Source organism: Triticum aestivum, chromosome 3D (genome assembly GCF_018294505.1).
Source record: "Triticum aestivum cultivar Chinese Spring chromosome 3D, IWGSC CS RefSeq v2.1, whole genome shotgun sequence".
Lineage (NCBI taxonomy): Eukaryota > Viridiplantae > Streptophyta > Magnoliopsida > Poales > Poaceae > Triticum > Triticum aestivum.
In genome coordinates, this window is record NC_057802.1 from 262,373,562 (window position 1) to 262,396,973 (window position 23,412).

General features: G+C 51.9%; 1 non-coding gene across 1 annotated transcript; it reads left to right on the forward strand.

Moving 5' to 3' along the window:
- Window positions 1-5,497: 5,497 nt before the first annotated feature.
- On the forward strand, window positions 5,498-5,585 carry LOC123081238 (small nucleolar RNA snoR118). The gene has a single exon (XR_006438710.1). It is a non-coding gene; the product is annotated as a small nucleolar RNA snoR118 (small nucleolar RNA).
- The last annotated feature ends 17,827 nt before the right edge of the window (window positions 5,586-23,412 follow it).

The window sequence follows — 23,412 nt, forward strand, 5'->3', positions numbered from 1 at the left end:
TAGGTCGAACAGAGCACATTCCGCACCAGAGCGGTACGGTAATCCTGTTCTGGAAGTCATGTTATTAGACCAAGGCGAACCTACGAATTATGAAGAAGCGATGATGAGCCCAGATTCCGATAAATGGCTTGAGGCCATGAAATCCAAGATAGGATCCATGTATGAGAACAAAGTGTGGACTTTGGTGGACTTGCCCGATGATCGGCAAGCCATTGAGAATAAATGGATCTTAAGAAGAATACTGACGCTGATGGTAATGTTACTATCTACAAATCTCGACTTGTCGCGAAAGGTTTTCGACAAGTTAAAGGAGTTGACTATGATGAGACTTTCTCACCCATAGCGATGCTTAAGTCTGTCTGAATCATGTTAGCAATTGCCGCATTTTATAATTATGAAATCTGGTAAATGGATATCAAAACTGCATTCCTTAATGGAATTCTTAAAGAAGAGTTGTATATGATGCAACCGGAAGGTTTTGTCGATCCTAAAGGTGCTAACAAAGTGTGCAAGCTCCAACGATCCATCTATGGACAGGTGCAAGCATCTCAGAGTTGGAATATACGCTTTGATGAGGTGATCAGAGCATATGGTTTTATACAGACTTATGGTGAAGCCTGTATTTACCAGAAAGTGAGTGGGAGCTCTGTAGCATTTCTGATATTATATGTGGATGACATATTGTTGATCGGAAATGATATAGAATTTCTGGATAGCATAAAAGGATACTTGAATAAGAATTTTTCAATGAAAGACCTCGTTGGAGCTGCTTATATATTGGGCATCAAGATCTATAGAGATAGATCGAGACGCTTAATAGGACTTTCACAAAACACATACCTTGATAAAGTTTTGAAGAAGTTCAAAATGGATCACTCAAAGAAAGGGTTCTTGCCTGTGTTACAAGGTGTAAAGTTGAGTCAGACTCAAAGCCCGACCACTGCAGAAGATAGAGAGAAAATGAAAGTCATTCCCTATGCCTCTGCCATAGGTTCTATCATGTATGCTATGCCATGTACCAGACCTGATGTGTGTGTTGCCATAAGTTTGGCAGGGAGGTACCAAAGTAATCTAGGAGTGGATCACTGGACAGCGGTCAAGAACATCTTGAAGTACCTGAAAAGGACCAAGGATATGTTTCTCGTTTATGGAGGTGGCGAAGAGCTCGTCGTAAATGGTTACGTTGATGCTAGCTTCGACACTAATCCGGATGACTCTAAGTCACAAACCGGATATGTTTTTATATTGAATGGTGGAGCTGTCAGTTGGTGCAGTTCCAGGCAGAGCGTCGTGGCGGGATCTACCTGTGAAGCGGAGGACATAGCTTCTTCAGAAGCAGCACATGAAGGAGTCTGGATGAAGGAGTTCATATCCGATCTGGGTGTAATACCCAGTGCATCGGGTCTAATGAAAATCTTTTGTGACAACATTGGAGCAATTGCCTTGGCGAAGGAATCCAGGTTTCACAAGAGAACCAAACACATCAAGAGACGCTTCAACTCATTCGTGAAAAGGTCAAGGATGGAGACATAGAAGTTTGCAAAATACATATGGATCTAAATGTAGCAGACCCGTTGACTAAGCCTCTTCCACGAGCAAAACATGATCAACACCAAGACTCCATGGGTGTTAGATTCATTACAATGTAATCTAGATTATTAACTCTAGTGCAAGTGGGAGACTGGAGGAATATGCCCTAGAGGCCATAATAAAGTTTTTATTTTATATTTCTTTATTGATGATAAAGGTTTATTATTCATGCTAGAATTTTATTGATAGAAAACTTAAATACATGTGCTAATACATAAACAAATACCGTGTCCCTAGTAAGCCTCTACTAGACTAGCTCGTTGGTCAAAGATGGTTAAGGTTTCCTAACCATAGACATGTGTTGTCATTTGATAACAGGATCACATCATTAGGAGAATGATGTGATGGACAAGACCCATCCGCTAGCTTAGCATATTGATCGTTCAGTTTATTACTATTGCTTTCTCAATGTCAACTACATATTCCTTCGACTATGATATTATGCAACTCCCGAATACCGGAGGAATACCTTGTGAATATGTAACGATATTGAACTAGGTATGAAGATACCCACGATCGAATCTCGGGCAAGTAACATACCGATGGACAAAGGGAATTATGTATGTTGTCATAAGGTTCAACCGATAAAGATCTTCGTAGAATATGTAGGAGCCAATATGGGCATCTAGGTTCCCCTATTGGTTATTGACCGGAGAGGTGTCTCGGTCATGTGTACATAGTTCTCGAACCCGTAGGGTCCGCACACTTAACGTTCGTTGACGATATAGTGTTATATGAGTTATATGATTTGGTGACTGAATGTTGTTTGGAGTCCCAGATGAGATCACGGACATGATGAGGAGTCTCGAAATGGTCGAGAGGTAAAGATTGATATATAGGACGATGGTATTCGGACACCTGAAGAGTTTCGGGATGCACCGGGTAGTCATCGGGTCACCGGAAGGGGTTCCAGGCACCCCCGGTAGGTGTATGGGCCAGGGGGGAACAGACCAGCCCACAGGGGGCTGGTGCGCCCCTCTCCCTGGCCGGCCGGCCCTAGGGAAGGAAAGGGGGGAGGGCTAGCCCCTCCTGCCTTCCCCTTCTCATGGGAGAAAGGAAAGGGGGGCTCCCTCCCCTGCCTTTCCCCCGCACCTAAACATGGCAGGGGGCGCCTCCTGGCTACTCCCTCTTCCCCCCCCCCACCTATATTTATGTGTGAGGGGGTGCCTAGCACACCTAGAACAATTGCTTAGCCGTGTGCGGTGCCCCCCTGCACCGTTTACACCCAGGTCATATTTTCGTAGTGCTTAGGCGAAGCCCTGCGGAGATAGCTTCACCATCATCGTCACCACGTCATCGTGCTGCCGGAACTCATCCACTACCTTGCTGTCTTGCTGGATCAAGAAGGCGGAGGACGTCATCGAGCTGAACATGTGCTGAGCGCTGAGGTGTCGTACATTCGGTACTCGATCGGTTGGAATGCAAAGTTCGACTACATCAACCGCGTTGTCAAACGCTTCCGCTTACGGTCTATGAGGGTACGTAGACACACTCTCCCCTATCGTTGCTATGCATCTCCATGGATAGATCTTGCGTGTGCATAGAAATTTTTTTGTTTTCCATGCAACATTTCCCAATAGGATTACCACTGTCTCTATCCAAACCCGAGCAAGGATTTTGTGCCCATTTTGCAAAGAGTGGAGAGAAGATTGACTGGTTGCTCAAATATGCTACCATATGGAGAGAAACTAGTGCTAGTAAAATCATTTTTTTCAAGTCTCCCAACCTTCTTCATGAGCTCACTCTCTCTCCCTATTGGAGTGGTTTCTTGGCTCAATACATATCTCAGGCATTGGTTTTGGAGAAAATATGGGATGGGAGGTAGGGGAACTCTTTAATTGTCTGGGACAAAGTCTGTCTTTCTAAAGAGCAAAGAGGTTTGGGGTTCTGGATCTTGCAACTCATAACAAGTGTTTGTTGATGAAGCACCTTCATAAAATTTTCAATTCTGAAGATTTGCCCTGGATTAAATTAATTCGGGAAACATACTTTGAAGGTAAGTCACTCTCTAATAGATATGTGGGCTCTTGTTGGTGGAAAAGCATATCCAAACTCATAGCAGGATTTAAAGCAGTGACCAAATGCACTATAGGGAAAGCCAACACCATCATACTATGGCAAGACAGATGGAGTGATGATCTTTTGAAGGATAAATTTCCTAAGTTATATTCTTTTGCTTTGCTTACTAGTTTCTCCATCAAAGAGGTGAAAGAAAATACTGCCCTAGACCATCTGAACAATTTTAGCAATTTCGGACTATTGTGCTTAATATTCAATTAAATGATCGGCCTGCAAGCGGCTATACCCCTGGAGCATCAATAGGTTCTCGTCAATCAGAATGTATAAAATCTTAAGGTAGCAACCAGAGGCTCGTCAGATTTTTTTAAGAGATGTGGAAAAGTGATGTCATGCCCAAATACAAAATCTTCTTCTGGTTGATTCTCCGTCATAGAGTCAACACAAGAAGCCTCTTGCATAGGACAGATATTCATCTACCTTCCTATAATTTTGCCCTTTGTACTGATGAACATCATCATGATGGGTGTGGCACTACTGGAATCAGGATCTTTGCCGTCAGCCAGCTCTTTGTCGTCTGCTAGCTGATGGCAAAGAAGGTATTTGCCGTCAGCATACACAAAGCTGACGGCAAAGAAAGAGCGGACAGCAAAGAGCGTGTTTGCCGTCAGCCAGCTCTTTGCCGTCTGCTAGCAGACGGCATAGAGGCTTTGTCGTCTACTAGCGGACGGCAAAGCGGGAGGGTGGCCCACTAGTGAGAACCACCTAACGGCCACTTTCTTTATCGTTTGCTAGCTGACGGCAAAGCTTCTTTGCCGTCCGCGAGCAGACGGCAAAGAAAGTGGCAACCTAACGGTTGTCCCCCCCCCCCGGCCCCACCCCACTAGCTATGCTCTTTGTTGTCTACTAGCAGACGGCAAAGAAATTAAACCTAACTAAAAAAATGGTCGGCCCCGCGCCCCACCCCTCTCTCTCTCTCTCCCTCACCTCACCGGCGCCACCCCGACCCCCACCGGCCCACGCCCCCGACCCCCCGCTGCCCCGACGTCCTCGCCGCCCGCGCCACCCCGACGCCCATGCCGCCCCGACGCCCCCGCTGCCCCGACCCCCCGCTGCCCCGACGCCCTCGCCGCCCGCGCCACCCCGACGCCCTCGACGCCCGCGCCACCCCGATGCCCTCGCTGCCCACACCACCCCGACGCCCCCGCCGCCCCCGCCGGCCCGGTGCCCTGCCACCTCGACAACCAGGCGCCCAGTTGTCCCGACGCCCTAGCCGCCCCAACACCCCACCACCCCGGTGCCCCGCCGACCCACTTCGGTGAGCTCCCCCCTGTTTTTTTCTACTGCTAGTAATTAGGTTAGTTAGTACTGTTAGTTTCTGTTTTTTTCTACTGCTACTAATTAGGTTAGTTAGGTTAGTTTGATTTTCTAGGTTAGTTTGATTTTCCAGGTTAGTTAGGTTAGTTATCTTTAGACTAGGTTAGTGCCCTTCCTCTCATGTCTTCTTTTGTCATATTTTGTTTTCTATAGTAATTTAAGTTCTGTTTTGTTGACCTGTTTGTTTGAGTTTGTGTTTCTGTTTGTCCGGTGATGAAAAACCTATTAATCATACCATCTTTAGCGACTGATTGGTCACTGTGCGCCCATGCTGTAATTTTGGAGACTGAATTTTATGGCGAAATGTTAATCGGGCTAGAATTTTTCAAATGGGCTATCCTTTTGGTGGATCTTGAGTTGCTTACTGCTACTTGTTTGATCATAAGCATAATCCCTGAGGGCTACTGATTTGATCTTCTGTTGTTCATGGTCCACTGATTTTATTTCCATTGTTCGTTGATTCTCTTCCTTCAAATTTGCTTGGCTATTGTTTGGTTGTATATGTCCTGATGTCATGGATGATGATACGCACTAGGCTCCGAGCAGCGAACATATCTGCAGTCTGATGGAGATGCATTTGCCTAGAAAGCATTGTCTGACGGCTCAACCATTTGTTATGAAACTCTTCAAATATTCTTATTTGAACTCAGGAATCTGTGTAACATTTCTGGTTGATTTTTCTTTCCTAATTGGAGATTGTTGTCTATGGATCCCGGTGATGATTTGTGATGTTAAAAAGTAGTGGGCTGATCCATACATTGATGAGATCTATATTATCACTCTGAGTGATCTGTCCGACAACATATCCAACTTTTTTTATAACTGCGTTTTTTTGGTGATATATCTGTTATCTGGACACAAATGTTCATAAATTGTTTATTTGCTTGATCTTTGTTGTTAATTTTTGGTTTAAAATCTTTCTCTATGAAGAGAGTACAAGCAGATCTTTGTTGTTATCTGGACACTTTTGCTTTGATCTTTAGACTACGTTAGTTAGGTTAGTTAGGTTAACTAGTTTGTAGGTTAGTTAGGTTAGTTCTGTTAACCAGTTCTATTTTTAGTTTTACTAATTACTACTCCTAGAAAACAACCATGTAAATGATTAGGATTAGGATGCATATGCATCCCTTTTCTTTTGTTTCTTGAAAATCAGAAAAGAAAAAGAAAAGGCAAGTTTAGTCATCATTTGTCAATTAGTTGGCTAATGGTTTCTAGAATTATTTGACCATGGGCATGGACAGGTAGCAACTAGGAAAGGTAGAATTTTGCATAAAGTGGAGGTGGTGATTAAACCCATAAAAGTGAGACATTTTTTACAAATATGGCATTTTTTACATCCAAGAATTTTCTTGGAATTTGTAGAGAATATTTCCTATGTAAATATTCCAAAAGCTTGAAATATCAGAACAGGGTTTTTGATGGATTTGACCAATATTTTGAACATGACCGTGTGTTGAAACTCTTATATATGCACAATATATGTCCAATGAGCTTCCCTAAATTTTCTCAAATATTTTGGAAACACTAAAATAATTTTAACCTATTAAAGACCATTGCTGGCCTTAAGAAAAAGTGTTTAATTAGTTAGTTAGTTATTTTTTAGGTTAATTACTTAGTTAGTTAGTTAATTAGTTAGTTAAATTTTTTAGGTGTTGTTTTCACCCACCAAACTTTTTATTATGTTTATGTTGTACTAATTTTGTTTACTCTTTGTCATTGCAGGTGTTGGCAGATGGTGGGTGCGGGTCGAGAGCGCTTCGAGCCTCATTCTTCCTCGACGCGTGCTGGGGAGGGTGCTGTTATTCCACCCTAGTGCCTTCGGAGAGCGCTGGTAGACACCATGCAGACACCGGCGGGCGCTTCTTCTTCGGCCGGGAGAGGTCGGGGGAAGACGAAGAGTGGTGCAGCTAGAGGTGGACGTGGTGGCGGAAGAGATAGGAAGGCCGCTGTGCCTGCCTCGCCGCCACCCCCAGCTGATTCTCCGGACCACCGGAGTGCTCCTTGTCAGGTGGACCCATCAGACTTGGAGCCGTCTCGGACTCCGGTCCACGAGCCTCGGGTCGCCGAGCCTTCGTCCCACGAGACTCGGGCCCCAGAGTCTTCGTCCCACTTGACTCCGGAGACTAGTGGCAATGCTGATGGCGAGGAGACCTAGTCTCACGGTAGTTTTAGAGAGGGCGAGTTGGCTGAGCAGGGCAAGAAGGTCTACCAGCGTGGTGGTACGAAGCTCCCGGCCGTGCCGGCGACCCGCGATCAGAGGTGGTTGATTCAGCCTAACGAGGAGAAGTAAGTGATGAAGCTATGTACCTAGGGTAGGGTCATAGGCCTGACCTAGATACCCTCCCCAAGGACATCACCCTAAAACCAGAAGCATTCGGAGAGGAGTCACCATCCACTCGACCATGAAGCATTCCACTCGGAAGATTCGAAGTCACTCGACCATGGGACTGACACTCGACCGCCAGAAGATCTAAAGCCACTCTGCACTGCAACGGTCGGACATTACATCATAGCTTTAATGGTCATTATGTCTCTTTATTACTAGTGTTACCAGTAACGCCCCCCTCTTGATGTACCTTAAATCCCTTGTAACGTGGGTTGGCTGGGGTCCTGGCGCACTCTATATAAGCCACCCCCCTCCACATGCACAAGGGTTCGCACCCCTGTAAACACACACATACATAATCCAGTCGACCGCCTCCGGGCTCCGAGACGTAGGGCTGTTACTTCTTCCGAGAAGGGCCTGAACTCGTAAAACTCGTGTGTACAACTTCGCCATAGCTAGGATCTTGCCTCTCCATACTTACCCCCTATTCTACTGTCAGTCTTAGTACCACGGCAGTTGGCGCCCACCGTGGGGCAGGTGTCTTAGCGACTTGTTGGAGAAGTTGCGATTTTTCCGATTCCCATCATCATGGTTTCCGGTGGAGGATTGGCTGAGGGCCGCGAGATCCGTCTCGGCGCGCTCGTGTTCATCGCCGACGACTCCGCTTGGCTCCAAGAGGCTCCACTCGACGACGAGGCGCTCCCCGTCCGCGGGGCCACGCACTTTCGCGCGTGCATCCGCGGCGTCCTTCTTCGGCAGTCGTCGACCCAGTATTGGTCGGCTCCTATAGCGTCTTCACTCCCCGCTGTTCGCCGGCACAAGTGTTCCGGTCGGTCGCGGCTCCAGCGGTGGGTGAGCCATGCGATGGCTCGCCAGTCGGCCACCCCACAAGTTGCGGCAATCAAGCCCGACGAAACTCTCTACGGCCTATTCGACCTGTCGACTGGCTCCGTCGAGACGGCATCCGAGTGCCACAGCAGTGACCCCGCGGCGGAAGTCCTGGTGGTCAATGGACCGTGCAGTCCTCCTGGCTTCCCCGCGACGACGGTGGCGATGGCGGAGGCGATCCGTCGCGCGTCCACGAGGAGTACCGCCCCGAGCCCCACTCTTCGTAGCAGAGGGAAGAGCTTCGCCGCCGTAACATGGATGCACTTCACACTCCTATCGTTGGAGAAACCCCCGAGGCCCAGGCCTTGGAGGAGGCGCGCCTGGCCAACTTGGCTGAGCGCACTCGACTGGAGAACCTCCAGCACGCACTCGACGAGCGTGCTCGGCAGCGGATTCCTGAGTCCACTCGACGACAGCTTTTTCCGCCTCCAACTAAGGTATATCGAACTCCGATTCAGAATTTCATAGCTGCAGCCCGAATAGCAGAGTCAATTCAGCCTTCCCAGTCAGAAGCTGGCAGAGGTTTGATGCAGATCCGGGCTTTACTCCGGGTAGCGGGAGAGCAGAACACAGCAGTGTCTCAGTCGTGGAATAGAATTCATAGCAGATCCGTGGTGGCAGACACAGTTCAGTCAGCTCACAGCCCAAGATCGCCTCCGAGGCGTGAGGGACATGGAGATCAGCGAGAACAGTACAGAAACCATGAGCAGTATGATCACCAACTCGACCACGATGATCGTCGTCGAGTGCCCACGCCTCCCCCAAGGAGTGGGTCATACATGCCTCGGCAACACGATGACAGACGCCCTCACAGTGGTGGGCGAAGGATTCCAGTCGACCCCCGGGAGCCGGGCTTTGATGCGAGATCTATTCTCGTTCAAGGTTTGGTTGACAGGAACAGGGCACACAGAGAAGGCCATGACAGAGATTACCCGACTGGCAGCAGAGTGCATGTTTCAGGCCCCGAGTGTTTCAGCAGAGCCATCAGGGCTGCAGTGATTCCTCCCAACTTCAGGTTGGCGACTGGAGTCAGCAAGTTCACTGGTGACTCCAAGCCTGACACTTGGCTTGAGGACTACCGAGTGGCTATTCAGATTGGTGGCGGCAATGATGAAGTGGCCATGAAGCACCTTCCTCTGATGTTGGAGGGCTCGGCCAGAGCGTGGTTGAATCAGTTAGCACCTGACAGCATATATAGTTGGGAGGAACTCGCCCGAGTGTTTGTTAGGACCTTTGAAGGTACATGCAAACGACCAGCAGGGTTAACAGAGTTGCAGTCCTGTGTGTAGAAACCGAATGAAACCTTGAGAGATTATATCCAGAGATGGATCACGTTGCACCACACAGTGGAGAATGTGTCAGATCACCAAGCAGTTTGTGCCTTCAAGGAAGGCGTCAAGTATCGAGAATTGAACCTGAAGTTCGGTCGGACTGGAGATATGTCTCTAAGTCGGATGATGGAGATTGCCACCAAGTATGCTAATGGTGAAGAGGAGGATCGACTCAAGAGTGGCAAGCACAAAACAGTTGCCCAAGAAACCGGAGGAGGGAATTTCAGTCGGAAGCAAAAGCGCAAAGCCGAGCCAGCTGCTCCTGGCGAAGCCTTGGCCGTGACTCGAAGAAAGTTCAAGGGGAAGCCCAAAGGGCCATGGAACCCTAAGAAAGTGAAAGATCAAGATGGAAATGATGTGTTGGATTTACCCTGTCACATTCATATCAAGAAAGATGAGGAGGGTAATCTGATTACCCTAAACACACCACTCGACAGTGCCGGCTCCTGATTCAACAGTTCTAAGAGAAACAGCCCAAGGAGAAGGAAAAGGAGTCGGACAAGGGTGAGGATAAAGAGGAAGATGATGATGGTTTTCCCAACGTCAATTCCACTCTGATGATTTTTGCTGATGTAGAAAGCAAAAGTCGATTGAAAGTTATAAACAGAGAGGTGAACATGGTTGCTCCGGCAACACCAAGTTACTTGAAGTGGTCCCAGACTGCCATCACATTCGACCAGTCTGACCATCCAGCTCGTATAGCCACCCCTGGGAGGCAAGCGCTGGTGGTCGACCCAGTTGTTGAAGGCACTCGACTGACTAAAGTGCTGATGGATGGTGGGAGTGGCCTGAATATCTTGTATGTTGAAACCCTGAAGCGGATGGGCATTCCGATGTCCAAGCTCAGTGAAAGCAACATGAGTTTTCATGGCGTCATACCTGGCAAGAAGGCTGAATCACTCGGCCAGATCGCCCTCGATGTGGTTTTCGGTGATTCCAAGAATTACCGCAAGGAAAAGTTGACGTTTGAAGTCGTGGATTTCCAAAGTGCTTATCATGCTATTCTGGGTAGGCCTGCTTATGCACGTTTTATGGCTCGACCATGTTACGTGTACCTCAAATTAAAGATGCCTGGTCCCAGAGGAGTGATCACTATCACTGGAAATCGGCAAAAGGAAGAAGAGTGCTTCCAGAAGGGCTCAAAGATCGCTGATGCAAAAATGGCAGTAGTAGAATTGCAAGAGTATCAGAAAAATGCAGATCCGAGTGATTTGCTATGAGCCAAGAAGCCTGCCACAGACTCTGCATTTCAGTCGTCCCGTGAAACGAAGCCGATTCACATTCACCCGACCGATCCGAATGCTGCTCCGACTCACACCTCAACAACGCTCAACGGCAAATAGGAAGAAGCGCTCATCCAGTTCCTCCGTGAGAACTGGGACATCTTTGCATGGAAACCTTCTGACATGCCGGGTGTACCCAGGGGACTGGCTGAGCATCGTTTGCGAGTCGACCCGAAGGTAAAACCAGTCAAGGAACATCTTCGACGGTCCGCCGTACAGAAGAGGAAAGCAATTGGTGAGGAGGTAGCTCGGCTCCTGGCAGCTGAGTTCATCCGAGAAATTTACCACTCCGAGTGGCTCGCCAATGTTGTCATGGTCCCCAAGAAGGACGATTCACTTCGCATGTGCATTGACTTCAAGCATATCAATCGGGCCTACCCGAAAGATCATTTTCCTCTCCCCCGCATTGACCAAATCATCGACTCAACTGTGGGGTGTGAGCGATTGTCTTTTCTAGACGCCTATTCCGGGTATCATCAGATCCGACTGTATGGACCCGATGAGATAAAAATAGCTTTCATCACCCCATTCGGGTGCTTCTGTTATGTCACCATGCCATTCGGCCTGAAGAATGCCGGAGCCACATTCATGAGGATGATTCAAAAGTGTTTGCTCACTCAAATCAGTCGGAATGTGGAAGCATACATGGATGACATTGTGGTCAAGTCGCGTAAGGGTTCCGACCTGCTGGCTGACCTTGCTGAAACTTTTGCCAACCTCAGAAGGTATGATATCAAGCTTAATCCATCAAAGTGCACATTCGGAGTTCCTGGCGGAAAATTACTTAGTTTCCTCGTTTCCGAACGAGGGATCGACGCTAACCCAGAGAAAGTTGGTGCCATACTCCGGATAAAACGCCCTGTGCGTGTGCACGATGTCCAGAAGCTTACTGGTTGTTTGGCTGCCTTAAGTCGATTCATTTCTTGCCTCGGCGAAAAGGCATTGCCTATTTACCGACTAATGAAGAAGTCTGATAAGTTCGAGTGGACTCCTGAAGCTGATGCAGCGTTTGTAGAGCTCAAAGCCTTGCTTTCCACCCAGCTGGTGCTTGCTGCCCCAATCAGCAAAGAGCCTTTACTTCTTTACATTGCAGCCACTGGAAAAGTTGTCAGTACAGTACTTACGGTCGAGCGGGAAGAAGAAGGAAAAGCTTATAAAGTTCAGCGCCCAGTATATTATGTTTCTGAAGTTCTGACTCCATCCAAGCAAAGATATCCACATTATCAGAAGCTTGTTTATGGGATTTATATGACCACGAAGAAGGTTGCACACTATTTCTCTGGCCACTCCATTACAGTTGTCAGCGACGCTCCATTATCAGAGATTCTGAACAACAGAGATGCAACTGGTCGAGAGGCAAAGTGGGCGATTGAACTCCTACCCTTGGATATCAAGTTTGAGGCAAAGAAAGCTATCAAGTCCCAAGCAATAGCAGATTTCCTCGCCGAGTGGATCGAACAGCAATTGCCGACTCAAGTCCACTCGGAGCACTGGACCATGTTCTTTGATGGCTCCAAAATGCTGAATGGTTCCGGTGCTGGGGTGGTACTGGTATCCCCCCGAGGAGACAAGCTCAGATATGTTCTCCATATTCACTTTGATTCCTCCAATAACAAAGCTGAATATGAAGCACTCTTGTATGGGTTACGTATGGCCATTTCACTCGGCATCCGTCGCCTCATGGTCTACGGCGACTCAGATTTGGTAGTCAATCAAGTGATGAAGGAGTGGGACGTCAGAAGCCTAGCTATGACTGGTTACTGTAATGCAGTGAGGAAGTTGGAAAAGAAGTTTGAGGGGTTAGAGCTCCATCATATACCCCGACTGAAAAATCAAGCAGCCGATGATTTGGCGAAGATAGGTTCCAAGAGGGAAGCCATTCCCAGCAATGTGTTTTTGGAACACATTCATACACCTTCAGTTCAAGAAGATCCTTTCACTGAAGAGCCCCCGCAGCCTAAGAGTGCCACAGATCCGACTGAAGTCGAAGTCCCAGCCGTGGTCGACTTGATCATGGAGGTTTTGGTCATAACTCCCGACTGGACGGTGCCATACATTGCGTATATCCTTAGGAAGGAACTCCCAGAGGATGAAGAGGAGGCCCGACAGATCGTCCATCGATCCAAAGCCTTTACTGTGATAAGAGGACAGCTGTTCAGAGAAAGTGTGACTGGAGTCAACCAAAAATGCATAACACCAGAAGAAGGTCGAGTGATCCTCAACGACATCCACTCGGGGACCTGTGGCCACCATGCGTCCTCTCGGACCATTGTGGCCAAAGCATACCGAGCTGGATTTTATTGGCCACGAGCAAATGAAATGGCGAAAGATATAGTCGACAAATGTGAAGGCTGCCAGTTTTACTCCAACATGTCCCACAAGCCTGCATCAGCCCTGAAGACCATTCCACTCGTCTAGCCCTTTGTTGTTTGGGGGTTAGATATGGTTGGACCCCTGAGGACTGGTAGGAGCGGCTTCACTCATGTGCTTGTAGTAGTCGACAAGTTTACCAAATGGATTGAAGCCAAGCCTATCAAGAATCTTGAAGCCAGTATTGCCGTCAGCTTCATCAGAGAGTTGACATTCAGATATGGGGTTCCGCACAGCATCATCACTGACAACGGGTCGAACTTCGATTCTGATGAGTTCAGAGCCTTCTGTGCTTCCCAAGGCACTCGAGTCGACTATGCTTCAGTCGCCCACCCCCAATCGAATGGACAAGCGGAAAGAGCAAATGGCTTGATTCTCAAAGGACTGAAACCCCGATTGATGCGTGATCTCAAGCACGCAGCAGGCGCCCGGGTCGATGAACTTCCATCAGTTCTTTGGGGATTGAGGACAACTCCCAATCGGTCGACTGGCCAAACTCCATTCTTCTTGGTCTATGGAGCTGAAGCTGTTCTACCGAGTGACTTGCTTCACAATGCACCCCGAGTCGAGCTTTTCTCTGAAGATGAAGCAGAACAGGCCCGGCAAGACGCAGTTGATCTCCTAGAAGAGGAAAGAGAGATGGCCTTAATCCGGTCGACCATTTATCAGCAAGACTTGCGTTGATTCCACGCCAGAAACGTGAGAGGTCGAGCGTTTCAAGAGGGAGACTTGGTTGTTCGAGTGGATCAGCAGAAACCACACAAGCTCGCCCCTGCTTGGCAAGGTCCCTTCATCGTCACCAGAGTGCTCCACAATGGGGCGTATCATCTTTACAATGTCGAACATCAGAAAGACGAGCCACGGGCTTGGAATGCGGAGCTGCTCCGCCCCTTTTATACTTAAGCGCTCATTCTATTGAGTTGTAATAAGAAACACCTTTGTAGTTTGTTTATTAGAGACAAGAGTTTTACAGTCTTCTAAAAATGATTGTCGCTGCTTATACTTGTGTCTGAAATCCCCCAGCGGGTGACTTAGCCACGAATCTGTTTCGCCTAAGTTTATAAAATCCTACCGAGTGGTGAGCAAGCCTCTCACTCAGGGGCTTAGCTGCGAATCCGTTTCGCCTAAGTTTGAAAAATCCTACCGAGTGGTGAGCAAGCCTCTCACTCGGGGGCTTAGATGAGAATCCGTTTTGCCTAAGTTTGAAAAATCCTACCGAGTGGTGAGCAAGCCTCTCACTCAGGGGCTTAGCTGCGAATCCGTTTCGACTAAGTTCGAAAAATCCTACCGAGTGGTGAGCAAGCCTCTCACTCGGGGGCTTAGCTGCGAATCCGTTTCGCCTAAGTTTGAAAAATCCTACCGAGTGGTGAGCAACCCTCCCACTCGGGGGCTTAGCTGCAGTCCAGTACTCGCCTAAGTTTGAAGAATCCTACCGAGTGGTGAGCAAGCCTCTCACTCGGGGGCTTAGCTGCGAATCCGTTTCACCTAAGTTCGAAAAATCCTACCGAGTGGTGAGCAAGCCTCTCACTCGGGGGCTTAGCTGCGAATCCGTTTCGCCTAAGTTTGAAAAATCCTACCGAGTGGTGAGCAAGCCTCTCACTCGGGGGCTTAGCTGCGAATCCGTTTCTCCCTAAGTTTGAAAAATCCTACCGAGTGGTGAGCAAGCCTCTCACTCGGGGGCTTAGCTGCAGTCCAGTACTCGCCTAAGTTTGAAAAATCCTACCGAGTGGTGAGCAACCCTCCCACTTGGGGGCTTAGCTGCAGTCCAGTACTCGCCTAAGTTTGAAAAATCCTACCGAGTGGTGAGAAAGCCTCTCACTCGGGGGCTTAGCTGCAGTCCAGTACTCGCCTAAGTTTGAAAAATCCTACCGAGTGGTGAGCAACCCTCCCACTCGGGGGCTTAGCTGCAGTCCAGTACTCGCCTAAGTTTGAAAAATCCTACCGAGTGGTGAGCAACCCTCCCACTCGGGGGCTTAGCTGCAGTCCAGTACTCGCCTAAGTTTGAAAATCCTACCGAGTGGTGAGCAAGCCTCTCACTCAGGGGCTTAGCAGCAGTCCAGTACTTGCCTAAGCTCGAAACACATCCCTATCCGCAAGGACGACGAGGTGCAGGTCGACTGCAACCTTCTCCTTCGGAGCTACGCTACAAGTACAACGTGCGCTTCATCCCTATCCGCAAGGACGACGAGGTGCAGGTCGACTGCAACCTTCTCCTTCGGAGCTGCGCCACAAGTATAACGTGCGCTCCATCCTCATCCGCAAGGACGACGAGGTGCAGGTCGACTGCAACCTTCTCCTTTGGAGCTGCGCCACAAGTACAATGTGTGCTTCATCCCTATCCGCAAGGACGACGAGGTGCAGGTCGACTGCGACCTTCTCCTTCAGAGCTGCGCCACAAGTACAACGTGCGCTTCATCCCTATCCGCAAGGACGACGAGGTGCAGGTCGACTGCAACCTTCTCCTTCGGGGCTGCGCCACAAGTATAACGTGCGCTCCATCCTCATCCGCAAGGACGACGAGGTGTGGGTTGACTGGAACCTCTTCCCCAGAGCTGCATCTCAAGTACAAAAAAATATTCCGAGTGAAGAACAAATTCCACTCAAAGGCAAGCACAAGCATATTTGGAGATAAACCAAATCCATATAAATCCTAAAGTTCCGACCGCGGATTAAAGTGCTCGGGCATCAAGCCCGAAGGAGTTTAACGGTTACAAAATCACTCGGCATTCCGAGGCAAATTTAAGGTGGGGCATAAAAGTTTGTTCACTCCGCAGGAGGAGGGCTGGCAGGCTCGACGAATTCGTCCAGATCAATTCCGTCGGCAATCCGAGTGGCACTGGAAATAAAGGTCTCCATGAAAGATTGGAAGTCATGCTTCTTGGTGTTGGCGACCTTGATCGCTGACAGCTTCTCTTCTCGCGCTTCCTTGCAGTGGACACGAACCAAAGACAGAGCCATATCAGCGCCACACCGAGCAGAATACTTCTTCCATTCTTGCACTCGACCGGGAATCTCATTAAGTCGAGTCATCAGAGACTCGAGGTCATTCTGGAGCGTTGCCCCTGGCCAGAGTGTTGTGTCGATTCGCGACATTGTGACCTTCAGTCGAGCAAGATAATCAACAACACCCGCGACACGAGATTCCAGTCGGAGTACATTCATGGCAGCCTCCTCTTTAACTGGAGAATGAATGGGGTCCAAGCTTGTCTCAACTCATCCAGTTTCTTCCTCGAAGTTCCGGCAAAATTCTGAGTGTACAGTTCAAAAATGAATCAATGATTGAATGTCGAGTCGACTGTAACGAGTCTGTCGGGTCGAAGAGAATACCTTCAAGCATGACGAACAGCTTCTTGGCAAGACCTCCCAGATAATTCTCCAGGTCGTCCCTCCTGCGGGCAATGCCTTCCATCTTCTCGTTCAGATTGTTCTTGTCCTTCTTCAGGCGAGTCGCTTCCTTATTGGCTTCATCAAGGGCAGTTTTCAGCCTGGTGTGTGGATGTGGGGTTCCGGCAAACCCTTAAGGTTCGAACACTGGGGTGCGCGCGAAGTCTTTCCCTCCCACCGATCTACGCCCTAGCTCGCTAAGATCTTGCGGACGAACTCGACGAACTCGCAACACAGAAAGACACGAGGTTTATACTAGTTCGGACCACCGTTGTGGTGTAATACCCTACTCCAGTGTGGTGGTGGTGGATTGCCTCTTGGGCGGATGATGAACAGTACAAGGGGAAGAACAGCCTCCTGAGGTTGAGGTGTTCTTGTGCCTGGCTAACTTGTGTGGGTGAGAGCTGGGTGAATTGCTCGATCAGTTCAATCTGCCTCTACTGTGGTGGCTAGCTCTACTTATATAGGCCTTGGTCCTCTTCCCAAATATCGAGCGGGAAGGGAGCCAACAACGGCGGGCAAATTTGAAGGGGGACAGCTAGTACAAGCTATCCTGACAAAAGCGGTATTCGCCTGCGAAAAGCTCTGGTGGTGACGCCGTCTTGGGCTCCACGATGACCTCCATCTCGCCGTCCTCCTGGTCTTGGTCTCGTTGCACCAATATAGCAACCTTTGCCTGATGCCTCGGTACTCTTCGCCAGCGCTGGCCTCCTTAGCACCAAAGAGGAAATAAGGACGCTGTGCGCGCTAGCACCCGCCTGGCGCCCGCCTGGTGCCGTTCGTCATGGCTCACGTCATGAGAGCCTCATGAGGTTTGCCCCGCCTTGATATCTCCGCTCCTCGTGAGCCTGCCTGGCTCGGCCACTCCAGAGGAGGTCTTGCGTCGTCCGCCTCGTGAGGCTTGGACCCTCGCGAGGGTCTTGGATGCCTTGTTGATGAAGATGGGTCGTACAGCCTGCTGGCTTAGCCACGCTGTGGGCCGCAGGCAGGCAAGTCTGGGGACCCCCATTCCCAGAACGCCAACAGTAGCCCCCGGGCCTAAGGTGCGCTCGGGCTTGGCTTCGCGGCGAAGCCAAGGGTCAAGTTCGGAGCACCGCGGGCCCCAAAAGCCTGCGGCCTTGGTTGACGTGTGGCGGTTGATTGGACGTGGGCGTCTTCGCTTCCCCACGCTGCCTCGGCAACTACACGACTTGACAAGTCCCTGCGACATGCAAGGAAAACCATCATTACCTGCGATCGTGGAAGGCGCCAGTTGGCCTTCTCTTGCTATAAATGCGGAGGGGGCGGAGCCCCCGTTGCCCATCTCTTCCTTGCTTGCTTGCTTCTTCCTCCTTGCTCCACTGCTTGCAGCGCCACCGATGGCGCCACGAAGGAAGTTCTCTGCGGCCGAGAAGGGAAAGGCTCCTCGCGAGGGACCCGGCTCCCCGGCGCCCAAGCGCGGACGCGGCCGCCCGCGCAAGCATGCCGCGACCCCCGCCGTGGCCCATTATCGAGGTGGCGCCACGGCACGCGGAGTGGGTCATCCCAGCCATGGCGGTCCAGTTGATGAGGGGAGGCGTGCTATGGTGGCGCGGCCTCCTCGTCCGCGCTTCCACACGGCGGAGGTGTCGCCGGAGTTTGTCGTCTGGTCGGAGAACCCGGCCGGCAACTGGCTCCAACTTCCGCGCTTCTTCGCCGGTGAACTGTCGACCTCTGGTCCAGGCGGACTCTAGCTGCAGGCGGATGGCTGCTGCAGCAAGGCCTCTTGGGTTGCGGTTGAGACTTCCGCCGCGGGCAACATAGCCCTGGCCCGCGGCTGGCAGACATTCGCTCGCGCGCGCGACCTGGGCGGGCGCTGCACCCTCCACTTCAGGTACGACTGTGGATCGACCCTCTATGTGAGGGTGTTTGGGGAAGATGGTCGCCGCGCCGGGTGCTGCCCCGAGGCGAACGACGGTGAGGAGGTACTCGGCCTTGGGGACGGTCGCGACGAGGATGAGGGCGAGCCCGCCCTCGGCGGCGACCATGTCTCGTCCAGCTACGGCGGCTCTTCCTCCGGCGACAGCTCCAACAGTGGCGGCTATGATCAACCGCCGCACCGCCGCACACGTTTTGAAGGCGGCAATGGGTCGTCTCGTCGCCGCACCTCCGTGAAGCGTGAGGAAGGATCCGGCTAGGCTCGGGGTAGCGCTAGGGGACTGTCTTCGCGGATCGCTGCAACGCTACTTTTGTTTTACTCTTTTCTTGCATCAAGAATGAAACCAGTATGGGCCCAGGGGGGCGTGTATCGAACTATGGTTCCTCGGTTATAACAGTATGCGTGTTGTTCTCGTGCTGTGTCATTATTTTGCGCAAAGATAACTTAACCTGGTATACTCAGGACGCCCTCTTCCTCGCGAGGCGTTTATTTCCTCGCATCCATCTTGCCTCGGTGGCCTGCACTCGCTCAGGAACTGCGAAAAACTTGTTAGGAAGTGCGTTAAAAAATTTGCCGTTCATCCTGGCCCTGACCTGGCGCTTTGTATCGCGGTACCCGAGGGGCACGGACTAGGAGAGGTGCGCCAGCTTTTGGGCTCGAACGAGGGTGGCTCGCGAGAAGGCAGAAAGGAGAAAAAATGCTCGCGAGGGCACCTGCCTAGCCCCCTCGTGAGGCATGCGAGAGAGAGAACACGAGCAAATTCAAGCCGGAAAAAATGCAGTGAGAGGCGAGGGAACCAAATCAGCAAGGAACGCCAAAGGCAAACTTTGATTAAGGAAAAGCGAGCCAACTACGGAAAGCAAATGAAAAGCCGCGTCTGGCACCTAATCTAGTCTTCAAGTCTTCTCACCATCGCGGAGCTAAGTGCTGTCCACTAGGCGTGGGAGGGAGCCCCAGGGCCTGAGGCCGGCGCTCCTGAGACTCCGGGGCGTGTACAGCCCCACTCATTATTACATGAGAGTGTCACGGGCAGCGATTCTTCACAGGCACCGGGCCTTCTTCACAGGCTCTGGGCCTTTCTTCTCAGGCTCTGGGCCTTTCTTCTCAGGCTCTGGGCCTTGCTTCTCAGGCTCTGGGCCTTGCTTCATGGATAGAACTTCCGAAGGTGCTGGATGTTCCAGGCGTTCTGGATGGGTAACTCGTCATGCGTTTCCAGGCGCGCTGCACCCGGCCTGGAGACATGGACGACCCTGAACGGGCCCTCCCACATGGGCGAAAGCTTGTGCAGCCCTTCTCTGGAGAGGACCCGCCTCAGGACGAGGTCACCCATCTCGAGCGTCCTGTAGCGGATGTTGCGGCAGTGGTAACGCCGCAGCGCTTGCTGGTACCTTGCCGCTCTTAATGCAGCTTCGCGACGACGTTCCTCCCCAGCACGAGATCCATCCCCTGCATGGCGTCCTGCTGCGTTTCGTCGAACGCCAGGACCCGCGCAGAGCGATGCTTGACCTCGTGAGGGAGGACTGCTTCGGCTCTGTAGACGAGGAAGAACGGAGTCTCGCCCGTTGGCTTGGTAGCGGTGGTACGGATGGACCACAGCACGGACTAGAGCTCGTCGTGCCAGCCCCTGCCGCAGGCCTCCAGCTTCTTCTTGAAGGTCCTGGTCTTGAGGCCCCTCAGGACCTCTGCGTTGGCGCGCTCAGCCTAACCATTACTCCTGGGGTGGGCCACCGAAGCGTAGCAGATCTGCGTTCCAAGGTTAGCACAGTAAGTTTTGAAGAGGTTACTAGTAAACTGCGAGCCGTTATCTGTGATGATGCGGTTGGGGACCCCGAAGCAGCTCACGAGGCCCTTGATGAATTTGACGGCAGAGCCGGCCGGGATGGTATGGACGGCTTCCACTTCCGCCCACTTGGTGAACTTGTCGATGGCGACGTAGAGATAGCGATAGCCCCCTGGCGCCCGTGGAAACGGGCCTAAGATGTCCAGCCCCCAGACTGTGAACGGCCATGTGAGAGGGATGGTTTGGAGGCCCTGGGCAGGCTGATGGATTTGCTTGGCATGGAATTGGCAAGCTTCGCAGGACTTCACCAGCTCGGCTGCGTCGTTGAGCACTGTAGGCCAGTAGAATCCACTGCGGAACACCTTGCCGACGAGGGTCCGTGACGACGAGTGATGCCCGTAGTCCCCACCGTGTATGTCAGTCAGCAGCTCCCTTCCTTGATCGCTGGAGATGCAGCGCAGCGTGACATCGTTCGGCCGTTTCCTGTATAACTCGCCGTCTTGAATGCAGTATGTCGTGGCTTGCCGGGCCACCCGCTCCGCGTCCTCTTCCTTCTCCGGTAGCGTCCCGTGCATCAGGTACTCTTTGAATTCCTTGGTCCAACACTCCTCCTGGGGCTCGAGCGGCAAGAGCAGCCGAGCTCCTGAGGTCGGGCCACAGGCTGGGCTTCCGTGGCCAGGGGCTGTGGGAGCTCCTCCCGAGGCTGAGTCGTGCTTGAAAGAGGTAGCGTAGCTGATGGCTTGAAGAGCCGCTCTTCGAAGACGCCGGGCCCTTGCGGTTGCCGCTTGGATGCTCTCCTGGCGATGTCGTCGGCTTCCTTGTTAGTGCCCCGGGGCACATGCTGCAGCTCCAGGCCCGAGAACTGCTTTTCCATCTTGCGCACCTCCGCAAGGTAGGCCTCATGTGCTCGTCCTTCGGCTCGTACACCTTGTTGGAGAAGTTGACGAGGAGTTGCGAGTCGCCTTTGACGGTGAGGCGCTCCACCCCTAGAGCCGCCGCAGCCTTCAGGCCACCTATGAGGCCTTCGTATTCTGCGATATTGTTGGAGACCTTCTCGCCGTGCTGGAAGCAGAGTTGCACGGCATAGTAGAGCTTGTCCTGAGTGGGCGAGATGAGCACTGCTCCAGCCCCCGCGCCCTGGTGCGCGAAGGCGCCATCGAAATACATGACCCAGTCGTCTGGTGCCTCGCTTCCTGGGAGGTGGACCGGTCTTCTCCTTCCTCAAGAGTCGGGGCATCTGCCCATTCTGCCACAAAATCGGCGAGCGCGGCTCCCTTGATGACCCTGGTAGTGCTAAACTCCAACTGGAATGCTTGCAACTCGATGTTCCATTCAGCGACCCTTCCGGCTGAGTTAGGGCTCCTGAGTACCCTCTCCAATGGGTAGGCTGAGACGACCTTGATGGGGTGGCCCTGGAAGTAGTGCCGCAGCTTGCGCGAGGCCACCAAGAGTGCGAGCAGGAGCTTTTGCGGCATGGGGTAGCGCGCCCTCGCGTCCCGCAGTACGGTGCTGACGAAGTACACCGGGTGCTCGACGAGGGCTGGCACACTGTCGAGGCTCGGGTCCTGCGGAGATTGCGGCATATCCTGAGGTGGTGGGTTTCCTGGACCTGACCATCCTCAGGAGCTTCTGCGATGTTGCCCTGCTGAGCTTGGTCTTCTGCCGCTGATGGCTTTGATGCGCCTTCCTGACCCTACGCTGCATCAGCTTTGGCTTGGCGCGGCACACCCTTGTCTTGGCGCTCCTCCCGAACCACCACCAGCGCCGCGCTGGCGGAGTACCGGGTGGCGGCAAGGTAGAGTACCAGAGGCTCGAGAGGCCGCGGTGCCACCATCACTGGGGGCTGGTGAGGTATTTCTTGAGGTCTTGGAAGGCCCGGTCGGCCTCCGGGATCCACTCGAACGGGCCCTTCTTCTTCATGAGCTTAAAGAAGGGTAAGGCGCGCTCGCCTAGCTTGGAGATGAAATGCCCTAACGCGGTCACCCGCCCTGCTAGCTTCTGCATCTCCTTGAGGGTCTGTGGCGGGCTCATGTCTTCGATGGCCTTGATCTTCTCCGGGTTCGCCTCGATCCCTCTGTGGGATACAAGGAACCCTAGTAGCTTGCCGGGGGGACGCCAAACACGCACTTCTCCGGGTTAAGCCTCAAGTTCACTTGGCGCAAGCTCTCGAAGGTCTCCTCCAAGTCTTGAATCAATGTCCTCGCCTCGCGAGATTTGACCACTATGTCGTCAACGTAGGCCTCTGTGTTCCTGCCAAGCTGCCGCCCCAAGGCGATGTGCATCAGCCGCTGAAAGGTTGCGCCCGCGTTGCGCAGCCCGAAGGGCATGCAGGTGTAGCAGTACACCCCGCATGGTGTCAGGAAGGCTGTCTTCTCCACATCCTCCACCGCCATCTTGATTTGGTGGTATCCAGAGAACGCATCCAGGAAACATAGCAAGTCACACTCGGCGGTGGAGTCGACGATTTGATCGATGCGTGGAAGGGGGAACGGATCTTGGGGGCAAGCTTTGTTAAGGTTGGTGAAGTCGACGCACATCCGTTCCTTCCCGCCTTTCTTCGGTACTACGACGGGGTTCGCCAGCCATTCAGGGTATTGAACTTCTCGGATGGTACTTGCCGCCTCCAGCTTGCGTGTCTCTTGGACGATGAAGGCCTGCTTCTAAGTGGACTGTCGTCTCGCTCGCTGCTTCACGGGGCGTACGTTGGGGCACACCCTTAGATGATGCTGGATCACCTCTCTCGGGACCCCTACCAGCTGATTGGGCTCCCACGCGAATATCTCCTTGTTCGCGCGCAAAAACCTCACCAAAGCTTCTTCTTGTCCCGGGTCAAGGCCGGTTCCTATGGTAAAGGTGGCTCCTGAAGACCCGTCCTCGTTGACCGGCACCTGCTTGGTCTCCGCCTTGTCTTGGGTGAACAACTGCTTCTTCTTGGTGGGCGCGGTCTCCTTGGCCTCGGGCGTACCGGCGCCAGCTGGCTGTGTTGCTGCCGCGGTCTTGAAGGCGAGCCTGAGTGCCGTCACGGCCTCCTTAGTGTCCCCCTTGATGGTGAGGACGCCCTTGCTCCCTGGCATCTTCATGAGGTTGTAGGCCGGGTGAGTCGCCGCCATGAACTGAGCGAGAGCCGGGTACCCAAGGATGTCATTGTATGGGAGACCGATGCGGGCGAT